The following is a 21,571-nucleotide window of genomic DNA, read 5'->3' on the forward strand; positions in this document are numbered from 1 at the left end:
ACTATCCACACTATACACTGATATTATAAATGCGAAAGTTTGTGAGGATGTTTGTGTTATGTTCGTTATTCTTTCTCGGAAAATTTACTAAATAAATAAAAAAATATATTAGGACAAATCACACAGATTGAGCTAGCCCCAAAGAAAGTTCGAGACTTGTGTTATGGGATACTAACTCAACGATATTATATTTTATAGCAAATACATATATAGATAAACATCCAAGACCGGGCCAATTAGAAAAAGATCATTTTCCATCATGACACGACCGGGGTTCGAAGCCGGGACTTCTCGGTTCAGAGGCAATTACTTTACCACTGCGCCACAGAGGTCGTCCTTCCGTGGATATTGTACGAGGCGACTAATGGACACAGCCTAGGCGGCTGATTGGCAAAATAGCATTGCCAAGGAGGGTTCACGTCAGACAGGCGGCCGGTTGTAAAATCACACAACCGAATTTGAATAATTTTACCAGCTTTTCTACGCTGACTCCGGGCTTCGCAGCTCCACATCCCCTAACGAAACCGGGATGCCATCAAATGCCAACATTTTGACCTGATTTCACACTTTCCAAAATTATTTTCATCTACAAAAATCTTAATAGGTACATACTTCGCAGCATCCAAAATACCTATCGATCAGCCTTGGGTTAATTCAGTAATTCATCTTGATATCAAACCCGACGATGTATAATTAAATTTGAACCCAGATTTGCGCGGGCGCCAGGAATAGACGAGATCCTATCAACAGATGATCAATCTTGCAACCTTGCGATTCTGCAGTATGCAAATATGCTAACACTAACACCAGAGGTGATAATAGACAGGTGAACCGGTAGACAATGCTTTGCATTAAGTTTAAACTGTGTCCTCTGTGAACATTTCCAATAAACACCCATGCTGTCACGAAGGCGGCATTGTCAGGATCCACGAAGCTGACAATGGCGTTCAAAAATGTATTGACAGCTTGCCTTGTTGATTTTTAGTCCTAGTTTGTGTTATATGAAAAAAAAAATAAAAAAATGTTTACTTATTTATTATTGTATTTAATAAGGTAGAATCCTGAGTTTCAGGACTCCAGGACACTCGCAAAATCGCAAATAACAATAACACCCATACTAATATTACAAACGCGTCAGTCTGTTCCGCTTTAACGACAAATCCGCTGGATTTTTTCTATTAACTGTATTAACAAAATACAATTTTTTGCAAAGAAAATTTTTATATAAAATAGCATTATATCACGCAGGTTTGCAATTATAAATTAATACATAAGTAAAACTGCTTGCAGGCATATAATTTTTGTATTATATACTAGTTTATATATATGTATTATATACTATAATAGTTTAAAGAAAAAAATAATTATAATTATTTTCTTTTTTTAAACTATCTTCGACGCTGTAAAACTACCTGCAGGCATACAATTTATGTATTAATTTATAATATTACATAAGCCACATAAGCATAAGCTTTCAAAAGCTATGTCCAACCTTAACCCGACGGAGGCTGGTCCACTTTGAAACAAGTTTGGGTGGTTAATCGGGTTTATTGACATTTGCGTATATTTCCGTGTACTACAGCTACAATATATTACCTACGTTAGATACAGCATCACTGCTCCGTCGCGATGCGCTTCATTAACCGTCCAATAAACAGAGTATTCGGTATCATAGGTTTCAAATACATATAAAACAAAAGTTTGAAACTCTTTAAGAATACGTAAAACGTAGACATTTGACGAGTAACATGATCGCTCCTTCTCACTCATTACCATTGACTCGAGTGAAATAGCGTAATGTCGATGTCACTTATGTAAATTGTTATCATAAAATCTAAATAGGCTAAGAGCTGATGGCTTCCAAACAGCTGAACGCACATTTTCAAAACGTAGTTAAGAACACTCAATAATTTTTTCTTCCCAATAAAAAAAAAACTATAACAAAATCAGTTCAATCATGCTTCTACGATCTTCTACTTCTTCTACTCTTCTACGAGCTTCTACGATGCCACGGACATAAGCACAGATACATACCTAGACAAGTTAAACATGTAACTCCTTTAAAAGGAGTTATTTAAGACAAAATTTGTCTTCGGGGATTAAAAAGTAAATAACGATTCTTAAAGTTTTATGTGTAAACATTAGTTCCTTTTAAAAACTTATTAAAATCCAATAAAAATATACAAAAACAATTATTTACCATGATACATATAAACTCGTAATTCGTAATGTTACCGTCGCACTTGACTGCGCATCGCTATCTGTAGTTACGCAAAAATAACTCAAAACCGGCTCAGTCATGTGCTTCGATTCTCAACAGGTTTATTATGCAACTGTGATAACACAGTGGCAACTTCGCATATAAATAATGGTACCTATACAGAAAGGAAAAATATATTACATATAAATTTTTCTTTTATCTATGATTATATACTATTATAATACATGGGTGTGAATTAGTGTATTTCACATGTACTTATGTGAATTTGACGTTTATGTTTACACAATGGAAAATGAAATAATTTTATAAATGTCGAAGTAAAATTATAAGCATCTATTCTGTAAAATCATAGAAACCTATATTGTGAACATTTTCATATTCTAATGTAAAAAAAAAACACCATTTTACCTATCAGCCAATTATATTAATAAATCTTATACTACTTAAAAAACTGCACCCAATGCTGCGCATTTAAACATAAATATTTGTTTTACCTATAAATAAGCTAAAGGCCAGTAAATCCTTTATCTTACAAGAATCCTTGATAAATTACCGATGTTCGTTACATACTACCTGCGAACCGTGACTTTGCCCGCGATAATATGTGACACAACATATGGAGCGCGCAGAGGTAGACACTTAAGTTTTATTAAAACGTTACAACCTTTATGTATGGCAACGAGAGGTCACTCTCTCCGAATTTGGCTAAGCAATAAAATACTTTTAAAAATATAGGATGTGTAACTAAGAAAAGGTTGACTGTTTGACAATAGCATTAAGCCCGCCTCTTGTACTTTCTAGTATTGTATTTCATGCAATAAAGATTGAATAAAAAAAAACTACTAATACTTTGGTGTGTCGTTTGATGCCAATTACTGTAACATGCAAAAACAAAATTTCGATAGGTTTTGTCATACAGATAGAATTGAAACTGTAGGCTAATTTATTGCTTTCCTAGTAAATTTTATACTTTACATCCTGTCAACTTTACAATTAAACCTAAAACTTAGAAACAAAGCTGGGTTTCATTCCTGCAAGTCTCATAATCTCACATATAAGAACGATATATCTACTAGTCGCCGCGACAACAATTTCTGACAAGTTTAAAAACTAAAAAAAATCATGTTCCAGCATGCTTACACATTGCCATTGAAATTATATAGAACGCAATTAACATAGTATCACTTCTGTATCTTTATTATTTTTGGGTTAAGACATGACTTTTTTCTGCCTTTCTTTGAACTTAATTGGCTGGATGCTATCTCGGATTTTGTATTCGCTAATGAGGATTTTTTAAGTCGAACGTAATTGCTAATTTTATTTTTGCAACACGGATTATTCCTCGAATTGTTACTTATAATAGACAATATAGAACTTTAAGAAATAGCTCTCGTTCAGTCTGCGAAACTGAATTCTAAATAAGGTACTCTAAAATACCCTACTTATTACTTTACGTAAAATCTTTGCGGTTATATATTTAAAAATAAACTATCAAGATATTTATATTTGCAGAATAAATATTATATCTCATCAAAAAATCAAATCTCTTGGAAAACTATTATTAAATTATTAAAACTAGAATCTAAAAGTTAGCTGTTTTTAGAATCTAAAAACTATCTTGAAAGTCTAGTCTAGACAAATCAAATCAAAGATCTCTAAGGGATTCAAAGGAATTACTAATTACCAACTCTCATTAGGTACTTCAGAATACGACTAACCTAATAATAATTTAAACTTATTACCCAAATAAAATAAACTGCAAACTATTTTCCTTAACTCCTGCTACATTTTGGCGGTAAAACGCGATAGAAGATAAAACCCGTATATGCAATTAACCCGTATAACACATTAAAGATAAATGGGGAAGGTCAATGTTTCTATCTCTGTCGTTCCAAGTTAATTTGAGTGAACGAGACAGAGTACAATAGTACAAGCTCTGGTAATGTGAAAAATATGGATCTAGCTTCAATTATGTTACAAAGTCGTCATGGCACGAGTACGCGTGGTGTAAAAATTCATTGAATATAAAAACCAGTCCGCTAAGAAAAAACTAAAGTTCTTTAAATGAAGGGAAAAATTCAGAAATAACATGAGAAGTAAAATCACACAGATACATGAATCAGATTGGTATACAAACTCATGTGGCACGAGTAGAATTCGAACCTGGGACTTTTAGATCACAGCGCCACTAGATCACCAGCCTAATGCTATTAAATGTTCACTATTGACACATTCTACTTTACCAGAGCTATTTACTGAACGGAAATGCGTTTTGAACTATTTTATGTACTTTGAAATATTCTCGGTGGCATACTTAGGATTGTTTGTCGGTACTTCGTTAGTTCAGCAAGGTATGGTCAGCAAAAATGTTAAAATATTTTTATGAATTTATGCTTCGCTATTAGGACTAGTATAAGGCAGTATATAAGTTTGTTGTACAGCTTATTGCAATTGATTTTCTACATTCAATTCATGTTCGATTAGGTCTCATTACTTTTATCTATTAAAACATCGACTTTTTGTAAATAAAGTAAGTTGTTAATTGCAAATTTTTTAAATATGTCATATTGGCGTGTTGACCTGTCACTTTTATTATTTGTTAACTTCAAATAGATACGAGATTAATGTGAAATGTCGCTTTATCATTTCAGTAATAATTTGTTGAACGTGTGTACTGTTTTCACATATTTCTTCTACGGTACGACTTCCTTTGGAAATAATTAAATGTTTAATTTAATGTTTGTTTTTTATTGAAAAACATTTATTTCTTCACAATGTCATTAGTACCATTAAATATTAATATTTCTCTATAAAGTGTACTAATAAAACTATGACGGATGTATGTCGTAAAAATTATATGAGAATTAAAAAGACTAGACCAATAGTCAAAGTTTGTATAACAATTTTGCAAGTTTTAATGTTTAAGTAAGTACAAACACAAAACATATTGAATTAAATTTCATACAGTTTTCATAGTTGTATACGCGAAAGTTTTAAAATTTTTCATCATAACACGGTGCTGAACCCAATTTTAAAAAATCGTAACAATGTATCTCTTGAAACTACCAACAAGATGATTGAACAATAAGAGGCGCTGATTGGTCATTACTTTGTTTTAAATATTCTACACATTGTCAAGTCTAAAATATTTAACTGTAATGTCGCAAATAGAATTATGTATCCGAGAACTTCAGCCAACCGTCGTCGGTATATAACGTGAAATGTATGTTCTTAAACAGCCCGTGTTCCTTTTGCCAATCAACACTCAAAACTTTCCATAGTTTCCAAGTATAAAATATCTCATTGGTAATATTTATAGATGTAACAGGAAGTGGACTATTAATTATCTTGCAACATAGAACTGATCTATGTGTCAAATACACAAAAATTCCGTTTCACAAAAAAAAAATATTTTAAACGATGTCATCGTAATAATATTCAAACGAAGAATTATGCCAGTGCTGGCACAAAATAACAATGAAAAAAAAAGATTTAAAAACTCATCGAAAGGAGAATAATATGTAATATATATATTTCTATATATATATATTTTGCAAACGGTACAGTCAGATTATAGAACAGGCACTTAGATAATGTACAAGATCCGTTGATCCCGCGGCGGAATGGACAACGGATTCCAGATGTGGCCGGTAGCTCGGACTAGTTTTTTAGGGTTCCGTTCTGTTAAATTTGAAAATGAAACCAGAATTAACACGATTTGGTATTATACAGACAAAAAAATGGTTTTCCGAGGAAAATTTTAAGGAGCTTTCGGCTCCAGCTACCAATTTCTTATCGAGTGTGTAACCGCTAACACTGGTATCGGATTTTATTCAAGTCGCCTAAAGGCATCTGACATACCTCATGTTTACAAACAACCACATCATAATGTACACAATGACACAGATAATTCAAGCAGTCTCAAAAGTAACTCTTACATACATATTATAAAACAAAGTCATCAACTGCGTCTGTCTGTCTGTTCGCGACAAACTCAAAAACGAATGCACGAATTTTCATGCGGTTTATACCAATAAATAGTGTGGTTTCTGAGGAAGGTGTATACCTATTATACACCTTCCTCAGAAACCACAGTATAATTTATTATGTTTTACTCGAGGGAAGCCGCGACGGGTCGCTAACAGAGTATAAATAATCATACAGACTACAACAGACATGGAGCACCTAGTTTACGTAGCTGTAGGAATTGATTAAGATTTTGAATTAACATAGCATAAATAAAATTTGAACACAACACAGATAGAATACAGAACCTCAAACATATTTTCGATTTGCGCTTAGCTGTTTTTAGCTTAATTATGTCCAGTTGCAGTCAATTGCTGTTCACTATGCCATCGAGTAACTAGAATATATTTTTTTAACGCAAATAACACGAATGGTTGCCTGGACTTTTTTTATTTCACAACTATATGTAGAGTACCTAAATTTTTTTATTGGTTTATTTAATTTTTTATATAATTTACGTTCTATCGGACCTCAATATGTATACTAGACAAATTATTTACATACTAGACAAGCCCGGGCTTCGCTCCCGTGGGAATTTGGAGATAAAACATAGCCTATAGCAATCTTATGTACCTTTCTAAAGGTCAAAGAATTTTTGAAATGGCTTCGGTAATTTGGGAGATTTACCTCAAACATACAAACTCACAAACGCTTACCTCTTTATAATAGATAATTATAAATCGTTCACATAGGCCACACACGTTGTCGACAAAACGAAGTACTTACGGGTAATTGATTAAATATGTCATTACATACATAAATTTGTTAATTATGCATAAACAAATAAATTAACAAATTGATTTGTTAGACAAATTAAATTACCTCCGACTTTCAATATTCATTTCGCTACAACTTTTGAACAGCTGAACAGATTTTCATGAAACATGACTAAGAACACACGGGATAAAATTATCTATGACACAAAAAAAACTAAACGAACATCGGTTCATCCGTTTGGGAGCTACGATGCCACAGACAGATTTTTGCGTCGGGGGTTAAAATAGATTAAAAGGAAAAGAGATAGAACGTGAGGATTCTGAATAGCATCAAATATGATCTTCAAGAGAAGAATAAGAAATATATTAGGGTGAATATAGCTCATGCTACCACTCGATCAAAGTATGTATGTAATATTATAGATCTGAAAGTCTGTCTGGCTATCACGCTTTCAGTTACACCGCTCTGCCGATTTTGATAATATTGTAATACACATAATTACCCGAGATTACAAGTCTGCCGCGGGAGAAGTTGCAGGCGACAGCTAGTTTAATTATATTTATTGAGTACTAAAATTTTCTGGTTAAAACAGACAATTTTCTAACGTGTTTTTAAATCAACCAAAAAAAATTGTATGGCTTTGTTAAAATGTCTAGTATGAATATGATAAATTATAATAATTATTTCCTCTAGAGTTATTATTAAAGGCCAATTTCCTTTGTCTGTTATAAACTATTTGATTTTCAATTAGGTCGTGATATTTTCAAAACATCCATTCAATTCTAATTCAATATGTATTTGAACAACTGTTTCGTCTTTGATCTTTATATTTGCTTGAACTTCATTCAACGTGATCTAATTTATTTTAAATATTATTCATATGTTTTTATATTCAACTGTTGGTTTGTAATCTTCCTCATTCCTCATACGATGTTTAATTAAATGAAATCATTGTTACTCCTATATTTTCCGTCAATTATTGGCCTGATAAATCCGGTTTTAATGACAAAAATATGGTTTCCAGTCTAACAAACAACGTAATAAATTATAAGGTTGTAGATTATCTATAATGTAACGATTCGTTACCAATACTTCCCTAAAATTAATAATAATTTAATTATTCTTTAACCACTTTCTTGGAAAATGTTAGTTGCCACGTTCTGCTTATGCTCTCACAGCGACCGGCGGCAAATGAAGCTATTGAATGAATGACGGACCTTGACGGAAGGTGGCTAACTTCATGGCATTATATTCCTAGGATTTTCAGTCCGGACTCCATTTCGAATTGTTTCCTTCCTTGTATAATAACTAATTGCAGATTCTATTACCTATTTAAAGAAATTGCATTATTTTATGTGTTACCCGTGTCCTGTACACGGGTAACACATAAAATAATGCAATTTTCTTTAGAAATTCAATTCAAAATTCTTTTTAGGTTTCTTCTGCTGGGCAAGACGTCCTATTACCGAGAATTTCTTTTATCGGCTGACTTTTCGGAGGGTAAGAAAACCCTGCGGTCAACTTCTACGCCGAGCCACTCCACTGAGGATCATCGCTTCAAGGACAGTGTGGTTCGAATTGTATTAACTATCGGTAGCATCGCGGTGCGATATGAACTCATTCCTGAGATTCAATTGTAAAGTTTACGCAAAAAACCTGTTTAAAATTGCCAACACTAGTTTTAATGTTTTCTTTGCAGTACTCATCTAAGGAAAACCTGAACAATAACTAACAAAAGAGTTGATTTTTAATAAAACTAAATATTAATATACGAGTATTAATTTAATCTGTATTAGTCACGCCAGATTGGCATAATATATTATTATTGGTGAAGCTCACCTTTTTTTATAACTGTCAAAGTCTATTTTGACATTTCTTCTGACATAATATGATGCCGCCCTTTTGCACGTCATACACTTTTCTCTAGCAAGCTCAATGTTTTTGTATTTCCACAAATACTAAATAAAATATTTTACTCTTAAAATTATTGAAAGCCCAATGAAATCATTTCATTCGCCACCAACTATATTGTATTGTATCGTATGCAATTATTATTAATAATACAAAGCCGCTAACACAGTCAGGTAATGAAAGTATATAATTATATTTCAGTAATAACATATACTAGTACTAACAATAAATATAATTATTCTACCCATGGAAGTAAGCCAAATGGTAAATATTGTTGAAAATTGGAAATTTTGCGTGAGACGAAATTTAATGGATGTTTATATTCAATGATATCTTCGCCGTACCAGTTTATGTTGTTAATAAAGTTTTATTACTAACAATATCATATAATATACGAGTAGATATCCAAATTAACGAATATATATTTCCAATTTTGGAGAAACAACCACCCCATATTCTCTTGTGGATATCATACGACTAAGAGACATAGCCTAGGCAGCCGATAGTTAACAATAGCATTCCCAAGAAGTCTTAACGTCAAGCAGGTGGCCGGTTGTCAGTCTTCAAAATTTTTAGTTTTTTTAACGCTGGCCCTGGCTTTCGGGGCGTCACAACTCCGAATGAAACCAGGAGTCGAGAGACATGCGTTGAGAGAGACGAGAATACATATTTCAATTTGCAAAGACACAAATATATGAATTATCTAAGGTTTTTGTGATAATAAATCGCTTTTCTAAACCATAAGGCCCTGGCCGAAAGGGATTTCGATGCAAGAATTTGATGAAATTTACTTCCAGAAAACATACTGATATCTGCAAGAGAAGTGACGTCAATAAATGTGTTAAAAATGCTATATAACACAGCCAATACAAAAAACTAGTTGAAAATAACCAATTCGTCTAACAACATACCTACAGACAGATATACAAGTGTATGTAATCGTGCCGTCCAATTGACGTACATCCTCTACAAGTCTCCACTCAAGGTCTTTGAACAAGATAGGTATTGTTCGAGACTTTTTATATCTACAATGTTACTGAGACTTTTATGTCTATAATGTGTTGAGGATCATCGAAAATTAAGCAGCATGAGGCTCGATTCTCATGCAATCGAAGTGAAAGTTTATCAATTTTCTCCAATTTTTTTCGATGGTTTTAAGCAAATTTACAAATGAAAACGTTTGAGCGATCGACGCGTTCCCTCGAAATTATGTGATGACGATTTTTTGAAATGCAAGTACCTTCAGAAAAAAATAGAGAAAACTGATGAAGTGAACTCCGATTGCTTTTATTGAAGCTCCCCGAAAAACCCATAAGATCCTCAAGATCACATCTCTTCAAAAAATGAAAATATGACTGCAGTTTACAACGCATCATAGATTATGCTACATAACCCCGGATAATGTATAAAATTTTATACGCAAGTGATAAATTTGGCTCTCCCAACTGATCGGACTTATGTAGTATGGGAAGTCGAAAACGTATGTTCCTTTCAAACAACTTCTTTTGTATATGTATACGAATAAATAAACATAGTTTTTTACACACATCCTGTAATCATATTGTAAAAAATTTGCCGTTGATTAAAAAACCACTATGTATCTGCGAATAGTAACGACGTTGGAGTAATTTAATATTGTAATATAAAAATATAATACTTGAAAACATAAATCTCCTTTTGTATGTATTCGTATAAAAAGAAATATGCAGTTGGAAAAACATGCACGACCTCGTACATTGACGAGCTCGGGTGGCGCAGTGGTAAAGTTGCCACTGAATCGAGAGGTCGGGTCATGATGGAAAATGATCTTTTTTTTGAATGACCCGGGTCTTGAATGTTTCGCTATATATATGTATTTGTTATAAAATACAGTATCGTTGAGTTAGTATCCCATAACTCAAGTCTCGAACTTACTTTGGGGCTAGCTCAATCTGTGTGATTTGTCCTAATATATTTATTATTTATATTTATTATGCATCGTAAAAGGGAAGACAATCGATGGACTAAAAACCTAACTGAGGAATCTGAAGGTAGACCACTGTGTGCTAGTGGCCAGATGTCATTGCTTAGCTGACGGAAAAGCAATTACTGTCGCAAATAAGTAATATTTACTGCATCCTGTATTGGGAACATGCATATTAATATATATATATATATATATATGTTGACGGGTCTTATGGAAATTCTACAAAGATAATTAGCCATCACTAGGATATCTAATAATCAATAAAAAATATGTATAATGGAAAAATCACTCAGCTTGAGTAGGCTTTAAGTTCGACACTTGTGTTGTGAGATACCAACTCAACTCAACGATATAACATATACTTATACAGATAAACATTCAAACTGTATAATCATATTAATAAAAGATTACATTTAATTGTTTGGTTACATTAATTATTCTTTGAAGAAGATCAAAAAAAGATTCATCGGTATTTCCAAGCTTACAAACACCTAGCAGAGCTACAAAATCGGTACCTACTCTAAAATGTGTTGTACCACAAAAAAATATTCTTCACACTCTAAACTCCGACGGTACATATCATATCAAATTGAGATGCACGTAAAGCCAGCAACAGACTTAGATTAAGTTCGCCGAAATTAGCGGTTCCGACGTACATTGCTAGTTTTTCTATACGATAATTAAATGCTCACACACTAAGCAATGTATGTTCATCCACGTCTGCACCATCAGTTTGTTGGAGCAAGCGTTTGTCGTATTCGAAATGTACGTTGACATGATCGACTGTGACAATCCTGCCTAGTGATAAACAAAATTAGCTTTACACGTGTCTCCAATTTACATTCGATAATGTAGATGAAAATAAAACGCGAAGAGTGAGTGCTGGCACAAATAACAATAGAATGTCTCCAACACTAGAACAAAATCCGTCCAGATAATCCACATGAAGTTGGTCTGTTATTTCTGTACTGCTAGGTACACGTGTTGGGCCGGCTCGCGTGATCCGTGACTCTATTTTAATTTGTTCAACTCGTCCGAATTAGGTATAAATATTATCGATGTCCATTCCTTGTCTTTAAATCTCAATGACTCGATTATTCCAGAATATCGAGGAAAAAATTGTGATGATATTAAAACGTTTTTTTCTATGCGAAACTAATATAATTTTTAAAACATAGATTTATTTATTATAGTGATAGATTTATATATGAATATTTTATTTCTGAGCATTTATTGACTGGTTTGGCATATTGTTTTCCGGTTTAAAATAAAATTATTAACTTTCTTATTAGGTTGAGTAACATAATTGACAATTAATCAACAAATTTCTTTGAAAACTATAAACAAAATACAATGAACTTAAACATTTAATTAATACTTAGTAAATTATAAACTATTTTTAATACTATTTTTCGTGGCATTGATCTAGACACCAACACCTAAGCAGAGGCGTCACAAATTTCAAGTCAAACAAACGTGATTTCTAAAACAACTCGGCCGTTTTTAAACAATCGTAAAGGAACTGGCAGTTAAAAAACGTAATATATATGAGATATGTTTATAGAAGCGAATATGTGGCTTGGAAAAATAATCAAAACGTGTTCGAAAAACGTAACGTAAACTCGCGATAACGTTGGTGCTGGACGACATTATTTCACGTACTGCTAAGTTGTGAAATGGTTGTCTTTTTTTGTTATGAACTAAAAATATGATTGGAAATAATTTGGTTATGAGACAGCAATTAAACATTAATATCCCAAAGATTTTGGGAAAAATGTGGGTTTTTTCCTACTTATACATAATATAAGACCAATATTTAAAAATATGTTTTGTTGTAAAAAACAAAGGAAAGCACAATGTATCGATTTGGTTAATGTTCGCAATTACTTGTAAATAAAAATATATTTTTTCTTTGCCAATATAAATACGGTTTCAGAATACGAAATTTTCATATACAAATACTACATCCTCGCTACTTAGTGTTATCAACTGGTAACCTGGTAACACAACTGGGGTCAGATTTTATTCAAGTTATGATGAGAATAATTCCGATCAAAGCTAAAGAACTGCAATAAAATTCATAAAATCAAACGATAACACAGAATTCATTAAAGACAAGGATTTAACTAATAACCAAACCAGCTGTTTCCGACATAATTTACTCCATAAATTTCTTAGAAGACAATTCAAATATTGCTTGGCAGTAAGAGCGCGTTATTTTTTTTTATAGCACGAGACATATGAAACAAAAGGTTTGAGTGGAAGAATGTCTTTTTAAAAATAAAATAGTGAAACTAAAAGTTCGTTCGCCAACTATCTGTCGTGAGCAGTCGGATGTGTACTGAAATAGACTGTGTTTCTAGTTCGTCTTTAGCAGTCAAACGTTATGGGAATAGGTAGTTCCATGTGCTTTGAGCGCGCCGTACGATTTTACAGTGTACGATAATACATTTTAAAAGATTCCACGTGGAATACTGGCAGGTTTGTAGAAATAGTGACGGAGTTGATAAAAAATATTGGCTTTTGATCGTCGATTATTTGTGAAAAAAAAGTAAACACTGGCTGAGTAGAAAAAAAATAATTTGGAAAGCTGTTCATTTTAGTTAGTAAATAATTATAAGAATTCCGGTTTTAATTTAATATTGGCTCTGATATAGATAAATTAGTGCAACTAGAGTTTATTTTATCTACAATATGCATTTTTCTTAATGCAAAACTGATTTCCTTCCTTATATATTATATATAAAATAAAATAATATTTTTTTCTTTTAATTAAAATGGAAGTCTTTGGTAGGTACTGATAAATTTAATTACATTTTTAACGTATTCGCAATTCATTTTAGTGTGATCATCAACTAGGAACTACAACACGATTCATGGAAATAATAAAAATAACGTTAAACAAAAGGTACGTTTTTTACGATAACTATAAGCCTGTTTAAAACGATTATTGAAATGCAATTGATTTTAACGATAAAATTTAAGGAAAATATAATTGAAGTATACAATTCTTCGAAATATTAAATTAAATTCTCCGATTTTTTTTTTATTTTTGGTTTTATCTCATCGAAATGTAACATAAATACATTATATATTTTGGTTTTGATATTATCTTCAAACAAAACAAACAATCTTTTACATATTAGAAACAAACTATATAACATATTATTACACATGCAATAAGGAATAATAGAAAAAATACATTTTGTCAAATTTAAAATTATCCTCAAATTCTAAGAATCTAACCGCAATGTTCAACATAAAAATAAACATAATTGGAAAAGGAAACCATTTCTATTGAAATTATTTCGTGTTTTCTATGAATTAAATCAGGTAATTAGTTATTAAATCAAGGCTGCATAAACTTAAAGGGAATTAATTTGAGTCTCATTGTCAAAAATTCTAAATTCGAATGTTTACCCAGTAAGAACCGCAACCAACAACACAAACAGAACATTTAAAAATATTTTTAAATGTCGAACACAGATTTTTAAAAGGTTTGAAAATGATTTGGTTTCTTTAAATAACGATCCGTAAATTTTTCTAGACCTAATTCATCACATTTGTTCCATCGACTGGATCTCACTTTTACGAAAGAAACTTTTGGGTTCGCATTATGAATATTCTATAGACAATCTAAGGATAATATCCTAAATTTATCCTTCGGAAGTCTTCCTTATGCCTCATAAATATATTAAATACTCACTTTATCAAAGCTGGATGTTCATCACAATCCGTACACAAACAGAGATAAAATACGACAAAAAAAAAATCACAAACGGTTGCACTGATAAAATTCAATAATCGTCACACATCGATTCAAAATTATTTAATAATGTTTTTAATATATATTTGTTATAAAAATGGTTAATAACACGTAAATTTTCGCGGGAAATATGCAGCGCGAGAACGCGTCCTACCCACTCGGCAGCTAAAAAGCGACTGAACGGGAAATCACCTACCTGCAATGCGTGCGCGGATGAGCGCTGCTAGAGTGAGAAAGCCTATTGAGTTTTCCGAATGTTAGTGAAAGATGGAAAGAGACACACGTGGTTCAGCCTAGGGGTGAAGCCTTTTTCAGGAAGGGGCGCGTTATTACAAAGCTGAGAATGAATAGGCATGTATTTTGCATTGTGAGTTGGCGTTGTAGGACAATGGATGGAAATATGTCTTTTCTTGCTGAGGAAGCGGGGCATTTTAACGATGTCACCTGCTGTTAATGAACCCTCTATGGATGATTTAGATTTTGGACAAGCCACATTCTATTTTAGATTTGGCAATATCATCATATTTTTTTTATTTCTTTATTTATGTTACAATATTTTTATATGAAAAACACAAGCACTACCAACAAAAACCTACATATAGGTTTATACGTGGTTTATATTCACAATTATGTATTTTCTAATCGGAACGGAAAATTAAGGTTGCTATTTTTCCAACAGTGGTGTCATAATACATATGTAATAACTACAGTTACAAGTGAGAATATGAACAATAGGTTTTATTTATGAACAAGTCCCTTAAAATCCCAATAAAAATCATCAAAAAGAATCGAATCACAAAATATTTTAGTAACATAATGTTTCAATCCGCGTTTTTTTTTTAAGAAAAACGATTTTATTTTCATTCACAATCACAAATCAAAATAAAACAGTAATCCAGTATTTTCTGATTGTTTCGTTCACTCACCTCAAACTACACATCCACTATTGTTAAACTTAAAACAATGGGAAAAAAATGAAAACACTATTTTTATTGTTTCGCAAATGAGAGCGTCTTCGTCGAAGGGTCTGAAAGTGTAAACACAGAAATGTTTATATTAACTTCTATAAATGTTCTATTTTCAGATATCTACGAAATTAAACTTGCGATATTTATGTTTGTCTATGAATTAGAAAGGTTATATTCCAATTTTCCCGAAAGTAGACTCGTAGAGAAAGATTTTAGCGTTAAATTGTACTTATTAGGTAATAGGTTTGGTTGTGACTATTCAAAGGCCCTAATATTATTAGAGACACTAGTGAACAAAATACTGTGACAATGACAATAATTTCAAAGATATGACAAAGATAAAATCACACATTTTTGGACTCGTCCAAACGCTCCGTAGTAAATACTCTAACGTGACGTCACGATTGAGTAATATCTTAACGAAAAATGCTATGCTTGTTCAACAGCTTTTATGCGGATGATTTCTTAATACTAGGAATTAACCTATAACACTTTTTTCATCACTAATATGTCGACTGGTCAATAAATAAAATGAAGTGTTATAAATCATACATGCTACATATAAAAATACATATAAGTATATATATAAAAAAAAAACTTTTTTGTATTTAAAAAAATACGTAAAATTTCACAGAATCTTTTCTCTCGCTTTTGCAATATGTAGGATTGAAATAAAAATCATGTCGTGTGATTTCATGAAAAGGGACGGAAGGGTGTAACAGGAAGTCGGGACGCGGGGAGCACGCTCTATTTGCATACCTCTTTTGTGTCCATTTCTGTGTAGTCTAGTCTAGTTAAATCTAAATTAAACATTCATATAATGGGTGTTTAACCGATATGCCGTCACTTACATACAGACGAAACAAACATGTCAGCCTTTCATAAACACTTCACGCCAATGTCTGGTCCTAATTGAACTAATTTTAAGCCGTCAATATTATGACTCGATGATGTTTCGGGGCGCGTGGCCCTAAAATATTACACCACTCCACATCCTTCCATCAAGACATGACAGTAATTAAAAAGTTTGTTTGTAATGTATTTATTGCTCAAAGCACACATGTTAAAGGTATAACAGAAGATAAATATACAATAGCGGATTTATCCCATAAAGGGATCTCTTCCAGTCAACGTGCTAGTTATATACCTTTTAAACAATGATGGACTTATCCTATCAAAGGATTTCTTCCAGTCAACAAGCTAGTATGCTCTTTCATTATATTAATGAGAAAAAAAACCGACTAATTAAGTTTTTCTAGGAACGAATGACCTTAATATTAAGGTCAGTGGTAATGGTGACGTAATAATAACCACATAATAAGCAATGCAACTCGGTGGTAATGAGCACTTGAAAGGAAAAATACCGATTTTGTTTGGTACAGTCAACAGCACACAAGTTACCCACCTTTACGGCGCGGTAATAATGGCGAGTTTGCAATGAATTTGTGTACGTTGATGTAAAAATTCGTCGCTATTGTTGTTTGAAAAGGATAGTTTATCCGGCGATCTAAGTTAGAAACTTTCAGAAGTCACTTCGAAATGTAAATTTTTCGTCAAATTTATGAAACAGGATCGGAGCCCGCGCTGGTCTACAGACCGAGAATACCTGAGCCAGTGAACAAAATCGACCATTTTCAGAAGTAATTTTCAATCACGTTTTCCTTGTATAATATTATAAATGCGAAAGCGAAGCGAATACGAAATTTGTGAGGATGTATATGTGTGTATGTATAAGTATATGTTTGTTAATCTTTCACGCATAAACGGAATTTTTACGGACTGCATTGTTATGAAATTCGGTACACGGGTAGCATATAACCTGGGTACTTTTCATCCCTAAATGTCCACGGAAGGGACGCCCCGAGGCCCAGCTATTTTGTTATAAAGATAGACTAATAAAAACTATTCAAAGTATTTATTGCTAGCTATTAATATCAAATAACGTCAAGCAGCTGTTACGATATCGATTCATCCATGTGATTCATGCCAAATTGTAAAAATGAAAAAATAAAAACGTTAATTAGGTATAATAAAAAAATAATAACTTTAGTGCTAAATGAATAAATTACCTATTTATATAGACGTGTATAAAACCAAACTTAATATTTAACTAGCCGCCCGTTTTTACCCGGCTTTGCTCGGGTTAAACCATAATAAATAACACGTATAAACCTTCCTCAAGAATCACACTATCTATTTAAAAAACCCGCATCAAAATCCGTTGGGTAGTTTTTAAAGATCCAAGTATACGCATATGGACAGACAGCGGGTAGAGACTTTGTTTTATATTACTGTAATGATAATGATGAACAATCGTCCTCCAGCCACTTAAAGAGACGGGCAAATTGTTTAAAAGCAGTAACTTATGATGAGGTCATTTTTTCTGACATCTGCGTTGCACGGAGCATCATTGTTCAAGTACTCAAGTAATTATTATCTTCGGATCGACCTTCCTTTGTTTTAATATATGGATTTAAGGCGCCTCTCTTATTTATACTATAGACTATTGCGACAATGTAACTCTCAAGTTTAGTTTTCTAAACAATTTTTTTTATTTAACAAAGACAAAGATTAGGTATTTTTATTTGCAAAAACATGCATAAATTTGATGTCTTGAAGTTAAAATAACAGACATAGCTCTAACATCGTTTGAAGTGCGAATATAGTTACTGACATTAAAGCTAAAATATTACTTTTGTTTTAAAAAAAGTATATTTTTTTTAATAAAAGGAAAAAAAATGCCAAAAGAAATTCATCCATCCGCCCATTGTCGTAGACGAATCGAAGGGAGTTGCAGAAAATACTGGATTAGTTATACAATATAACAAGTTAGCATCTAGAGGTAGATAATAGCTTTTGCACTCGTCTGGAAAGAAGGAAAGGAAAACAAAATATTTATCAAATATACCTCAAATTATTACTAAACACGCGTGTCATATGACGAGGCAAGTAATATTTTTGCCGTGGAAACGTGTCGCGCGTTTGTACGAAGAATTTGGCAGGCGACAGGGCCCTACTGAGGCGCTGGGGTCGAGTAATGAGAAAATTATGGTAATACCTGGGAGTGCCACGCCGGAGTTTAGGCACTATCATTCGATAGTCCCCACAAGGGGTTTTTTTCATCGGCCTTCGACAAGGAATGGCAACAACTGTCTAGCGACAGTGATATTATTCTTACCCTACATTTACACTCAGCCGCTGCCACTTCTCCTGCCGCTGTCCGAAATATTTCCCTAAATACCTGCTCAATTTCATAAAATTCTAAAAATGTAATTGTTTTTCATTACTCCACTCATGTGTGCGCTGGGAAGCGGCAGTGACATGAACAGTGACAGTGCTAGTAACCTATTTACATATTCGTGCTGCCCACTGGGATGCTCACTTCCCTGCCCAATAGGACTGATTGTAAATGTGGCATTAGAAATAGAAAAGGTCTTGGTGCTTCATCCTCTCCATCCGAGTTTACGTATAAAGGTTATTTAAATATACATTAATGATATTTATAATAGAATAACAATTTTATCAATTTGGAGACTAAACGGCGCGATACGAGATTAATGACTAAACGAATGAGACTAAACGGCGCGATACGAGTATCTCAAATGTATGGACGAATATGTATGGTCTAGACATCCATAAGAGTAGACAATTAAATCAATTATTAAACGATCGTGCCACTTTAAGGCTTCGATTCTTGTATGGTATCACCACGGATCAGCGGGGAAGATACCTTCACTACATAGTATAAAACAAAGTCGCTTTCCGCTGTGAGTATGCTTAGGTCTTTAAACTACGCAACGGATTTTGATGCGGTTTTTTTTAAAAAATAGTGTGATATCTGCGGAAGGTTTAGGTATATAATTTATTACGGTTTTACCCGACTGAAGCCGGCACGGGCCGCTAGTCTGTAATATAACTTATTCTATGACAATACGCGTTTACGGCGGAACTGCATTGCCGTAGATATTTTTCCGCTGCGTAAATTTATGTGGTGACTTTGCGTGATGGAGACTGTGATATCGAAAATAAATATAGGTATTAGGATAAATCACACAGATTGAGCTAGCCCCAAAGTAAGTTCGAGACTTATGGGAACTTAATGATTTTATAACAAATACATAATATATAAATAAACATCCAAGACCCGGGCCAATCAGAAAAAGATAATTTTCCATCATGACCCGACCGGGGATCGAACCCGGGTTCAGAGGCAAGCACTTTAGCACTGCGCCACCGAGGTCGTAAAAAAAAAATTATGTGTTTAATCTGAGGACACTGATATTACTTTGGTAGAATAGAGGACTAAGCATGGATAAAAACAAATTAAATTATATTTGTTCAATTCCTAACAAAAATTCCTCTGTATGTCTATACGAACATAAAATTAAGAGCACAGAGAAATTCACAGGCTACTTTTCATTCCGGTAAAGAATGAAGGAAAATATTTTATGAGAATAAACCTATCTATTCTATAGCCATACTATGGCGTGACGTGGTGTAACTAGTATGTTAGAACAGTGACGGTACCTGTTATTAGTGACAAATTACGCCAAGTTTACGGGGTGGTAAGGTCAGGGGTGTCGAAACCAGATCATTATTCAAAAAGTAGGCCAGCCCTACTATAATTTACAAATGCTTGATCGCGCGGCGTAGATAGTATTGTGTTAGTATCATTTGATCTGTTAGTGATCCGATTTTTTTTTTAAATTTATTGACCCACTGCTGGGCAAAGGTCCCTATTACTTTCCAATACCTTGTGTTCAAAGCATCACCCGAGAACATTAATCGTGTACGAATACAAGACTATTATGTACAGAACAAAAAACATTTGAATGTTGTCACAATCAATATTATAAAACTCTTCCGTTACTGACTGACTGACTGACTGACTGACTGACTGACTGACTGACCAACAACGTACAGGCGTAGGAAGCTGACATTTGGCATGAAGGTTTTGGCATTTCCCTGGGGAGTGTTTTGAGCACTAAGAAAAGATTTCGCTATATTCTCACAGGAACGGGAAAAACGGGATTTTTACGACTTTGTGCGAGCGAGGTCGCGGGCGTCACTAGTTTTTTATAGAATTATAAAATTAATAGTAAATTCAAAGAGAAATAACCAACCATAAATGTAAAAAAAAACAATTCACTATTAAATCGAAGTCAGTTTAACAAAAGTTGAAAACAAAATTGATCTCTCATACGTATGTATAGAATACGAGTATATATCTCAGCCAGCAAACATCTCTCTGTCATCTCATCAGCGTTTCCCGGTTCCTTCCGCCAACATAGAGTCCGCTTTCCCCCTTGTTCACTGCACTCTTAGTTGTAAGACTATTGGCACGCATATCGTCCTAGACAACATAAATGTTCAAAATTAACAAAACCTACAAGTTTTGTTGACAAATTAAAAAAACTCCGTCTTTCAATATTCATTTCGCTACAACTTTTGAACGGCTGAACCGATTTCGATCAAACATATCTACTAAACTAGTTCTTAAAATTAACAGCTCTAAATGTCATTTGAATTATAAATTTTAGTTTGTGTTTTAAATTATATACCCGAATAGCAGAAACTCGACACTGGCCGATTGAAATACTCCCTTCAGTTAATTAAGACAAATGGATCGCGAATGACCATCTGAACTTTGAGAGGTCTATCATTTGTATTTTGGCTAAAACTGGACTGTTTCCATACTCTCTGGTTTCAGCACAATGGGTCTGAATAGGAGTTTTTTATTTACACTCAATATAAGTAAAATAGTTGATTCAGTTCCTACTCTCTCAAAATTAGAACGTTTTTGAGTATTTCGTTTTTTAGTTTTGAAGTGAAATCATTTATCGGCCTTGTACACTTTTTGTAATGGCTAAAATGTTAAAACCCGCGTCAGGACACGTGACCTGATCGAAAATTTGTAAGATGTCAAAAATGCGGAACGTATATAAAGTTTTTACTTAAAAGACAAAGACAAACAGATTATTCAATTGCAAAAACAT

At 33.1% G+C, this 21,571-nt stretch overlaps 1 protein-coding gene across 9 annotated transcripts in view; it reads right to left on the bottom strand.

The window, feature by feature from the left end:
• The window catches only part of LOC128671464 (pseudouridylate synthase RPUSD2-like), a 336,427-nt gene that overhangs the window by 140,291 nt on the left and 174,565 nt on the right, over window positions 1–21,571 (bottom strand). For 5 of the 9 annotated variants that reach the window (XM_053747994.2, XM_053748004.2, XM_053747945.2 and 2 more), the window contains exon 1: window positions 14,548–14,780. The exons of the other annotated variants lie outside the window; for them this stretch is intronic. The gene's annotated coding sequence lies outside the window, so the exon portion shown is untranslated. Of the gene's footprint in view, window positions 1–14,547; window positions 14,781–21,571 lie in introns of those variants that run through there. 9 annotated transcript variants of the gene reach the window in all.

The sequence above is a fragment of the Plodia interpunctella genome, chromosome 1 (genome assembly GCF_027563975.2).
Source record: "Plodia interpunctella isolate USDA-ARS_2022_Savannah chromosome 1, ilPloInte3.2, whole genome shotgun sequence".
In the NCBI taxonomy this organism is placed as follows: Eukaryota; Metazoa; Arthropoda; class Insecta; order Lepidoptera; family Pyralidae; genus Plodia; species Plodia interpunctella.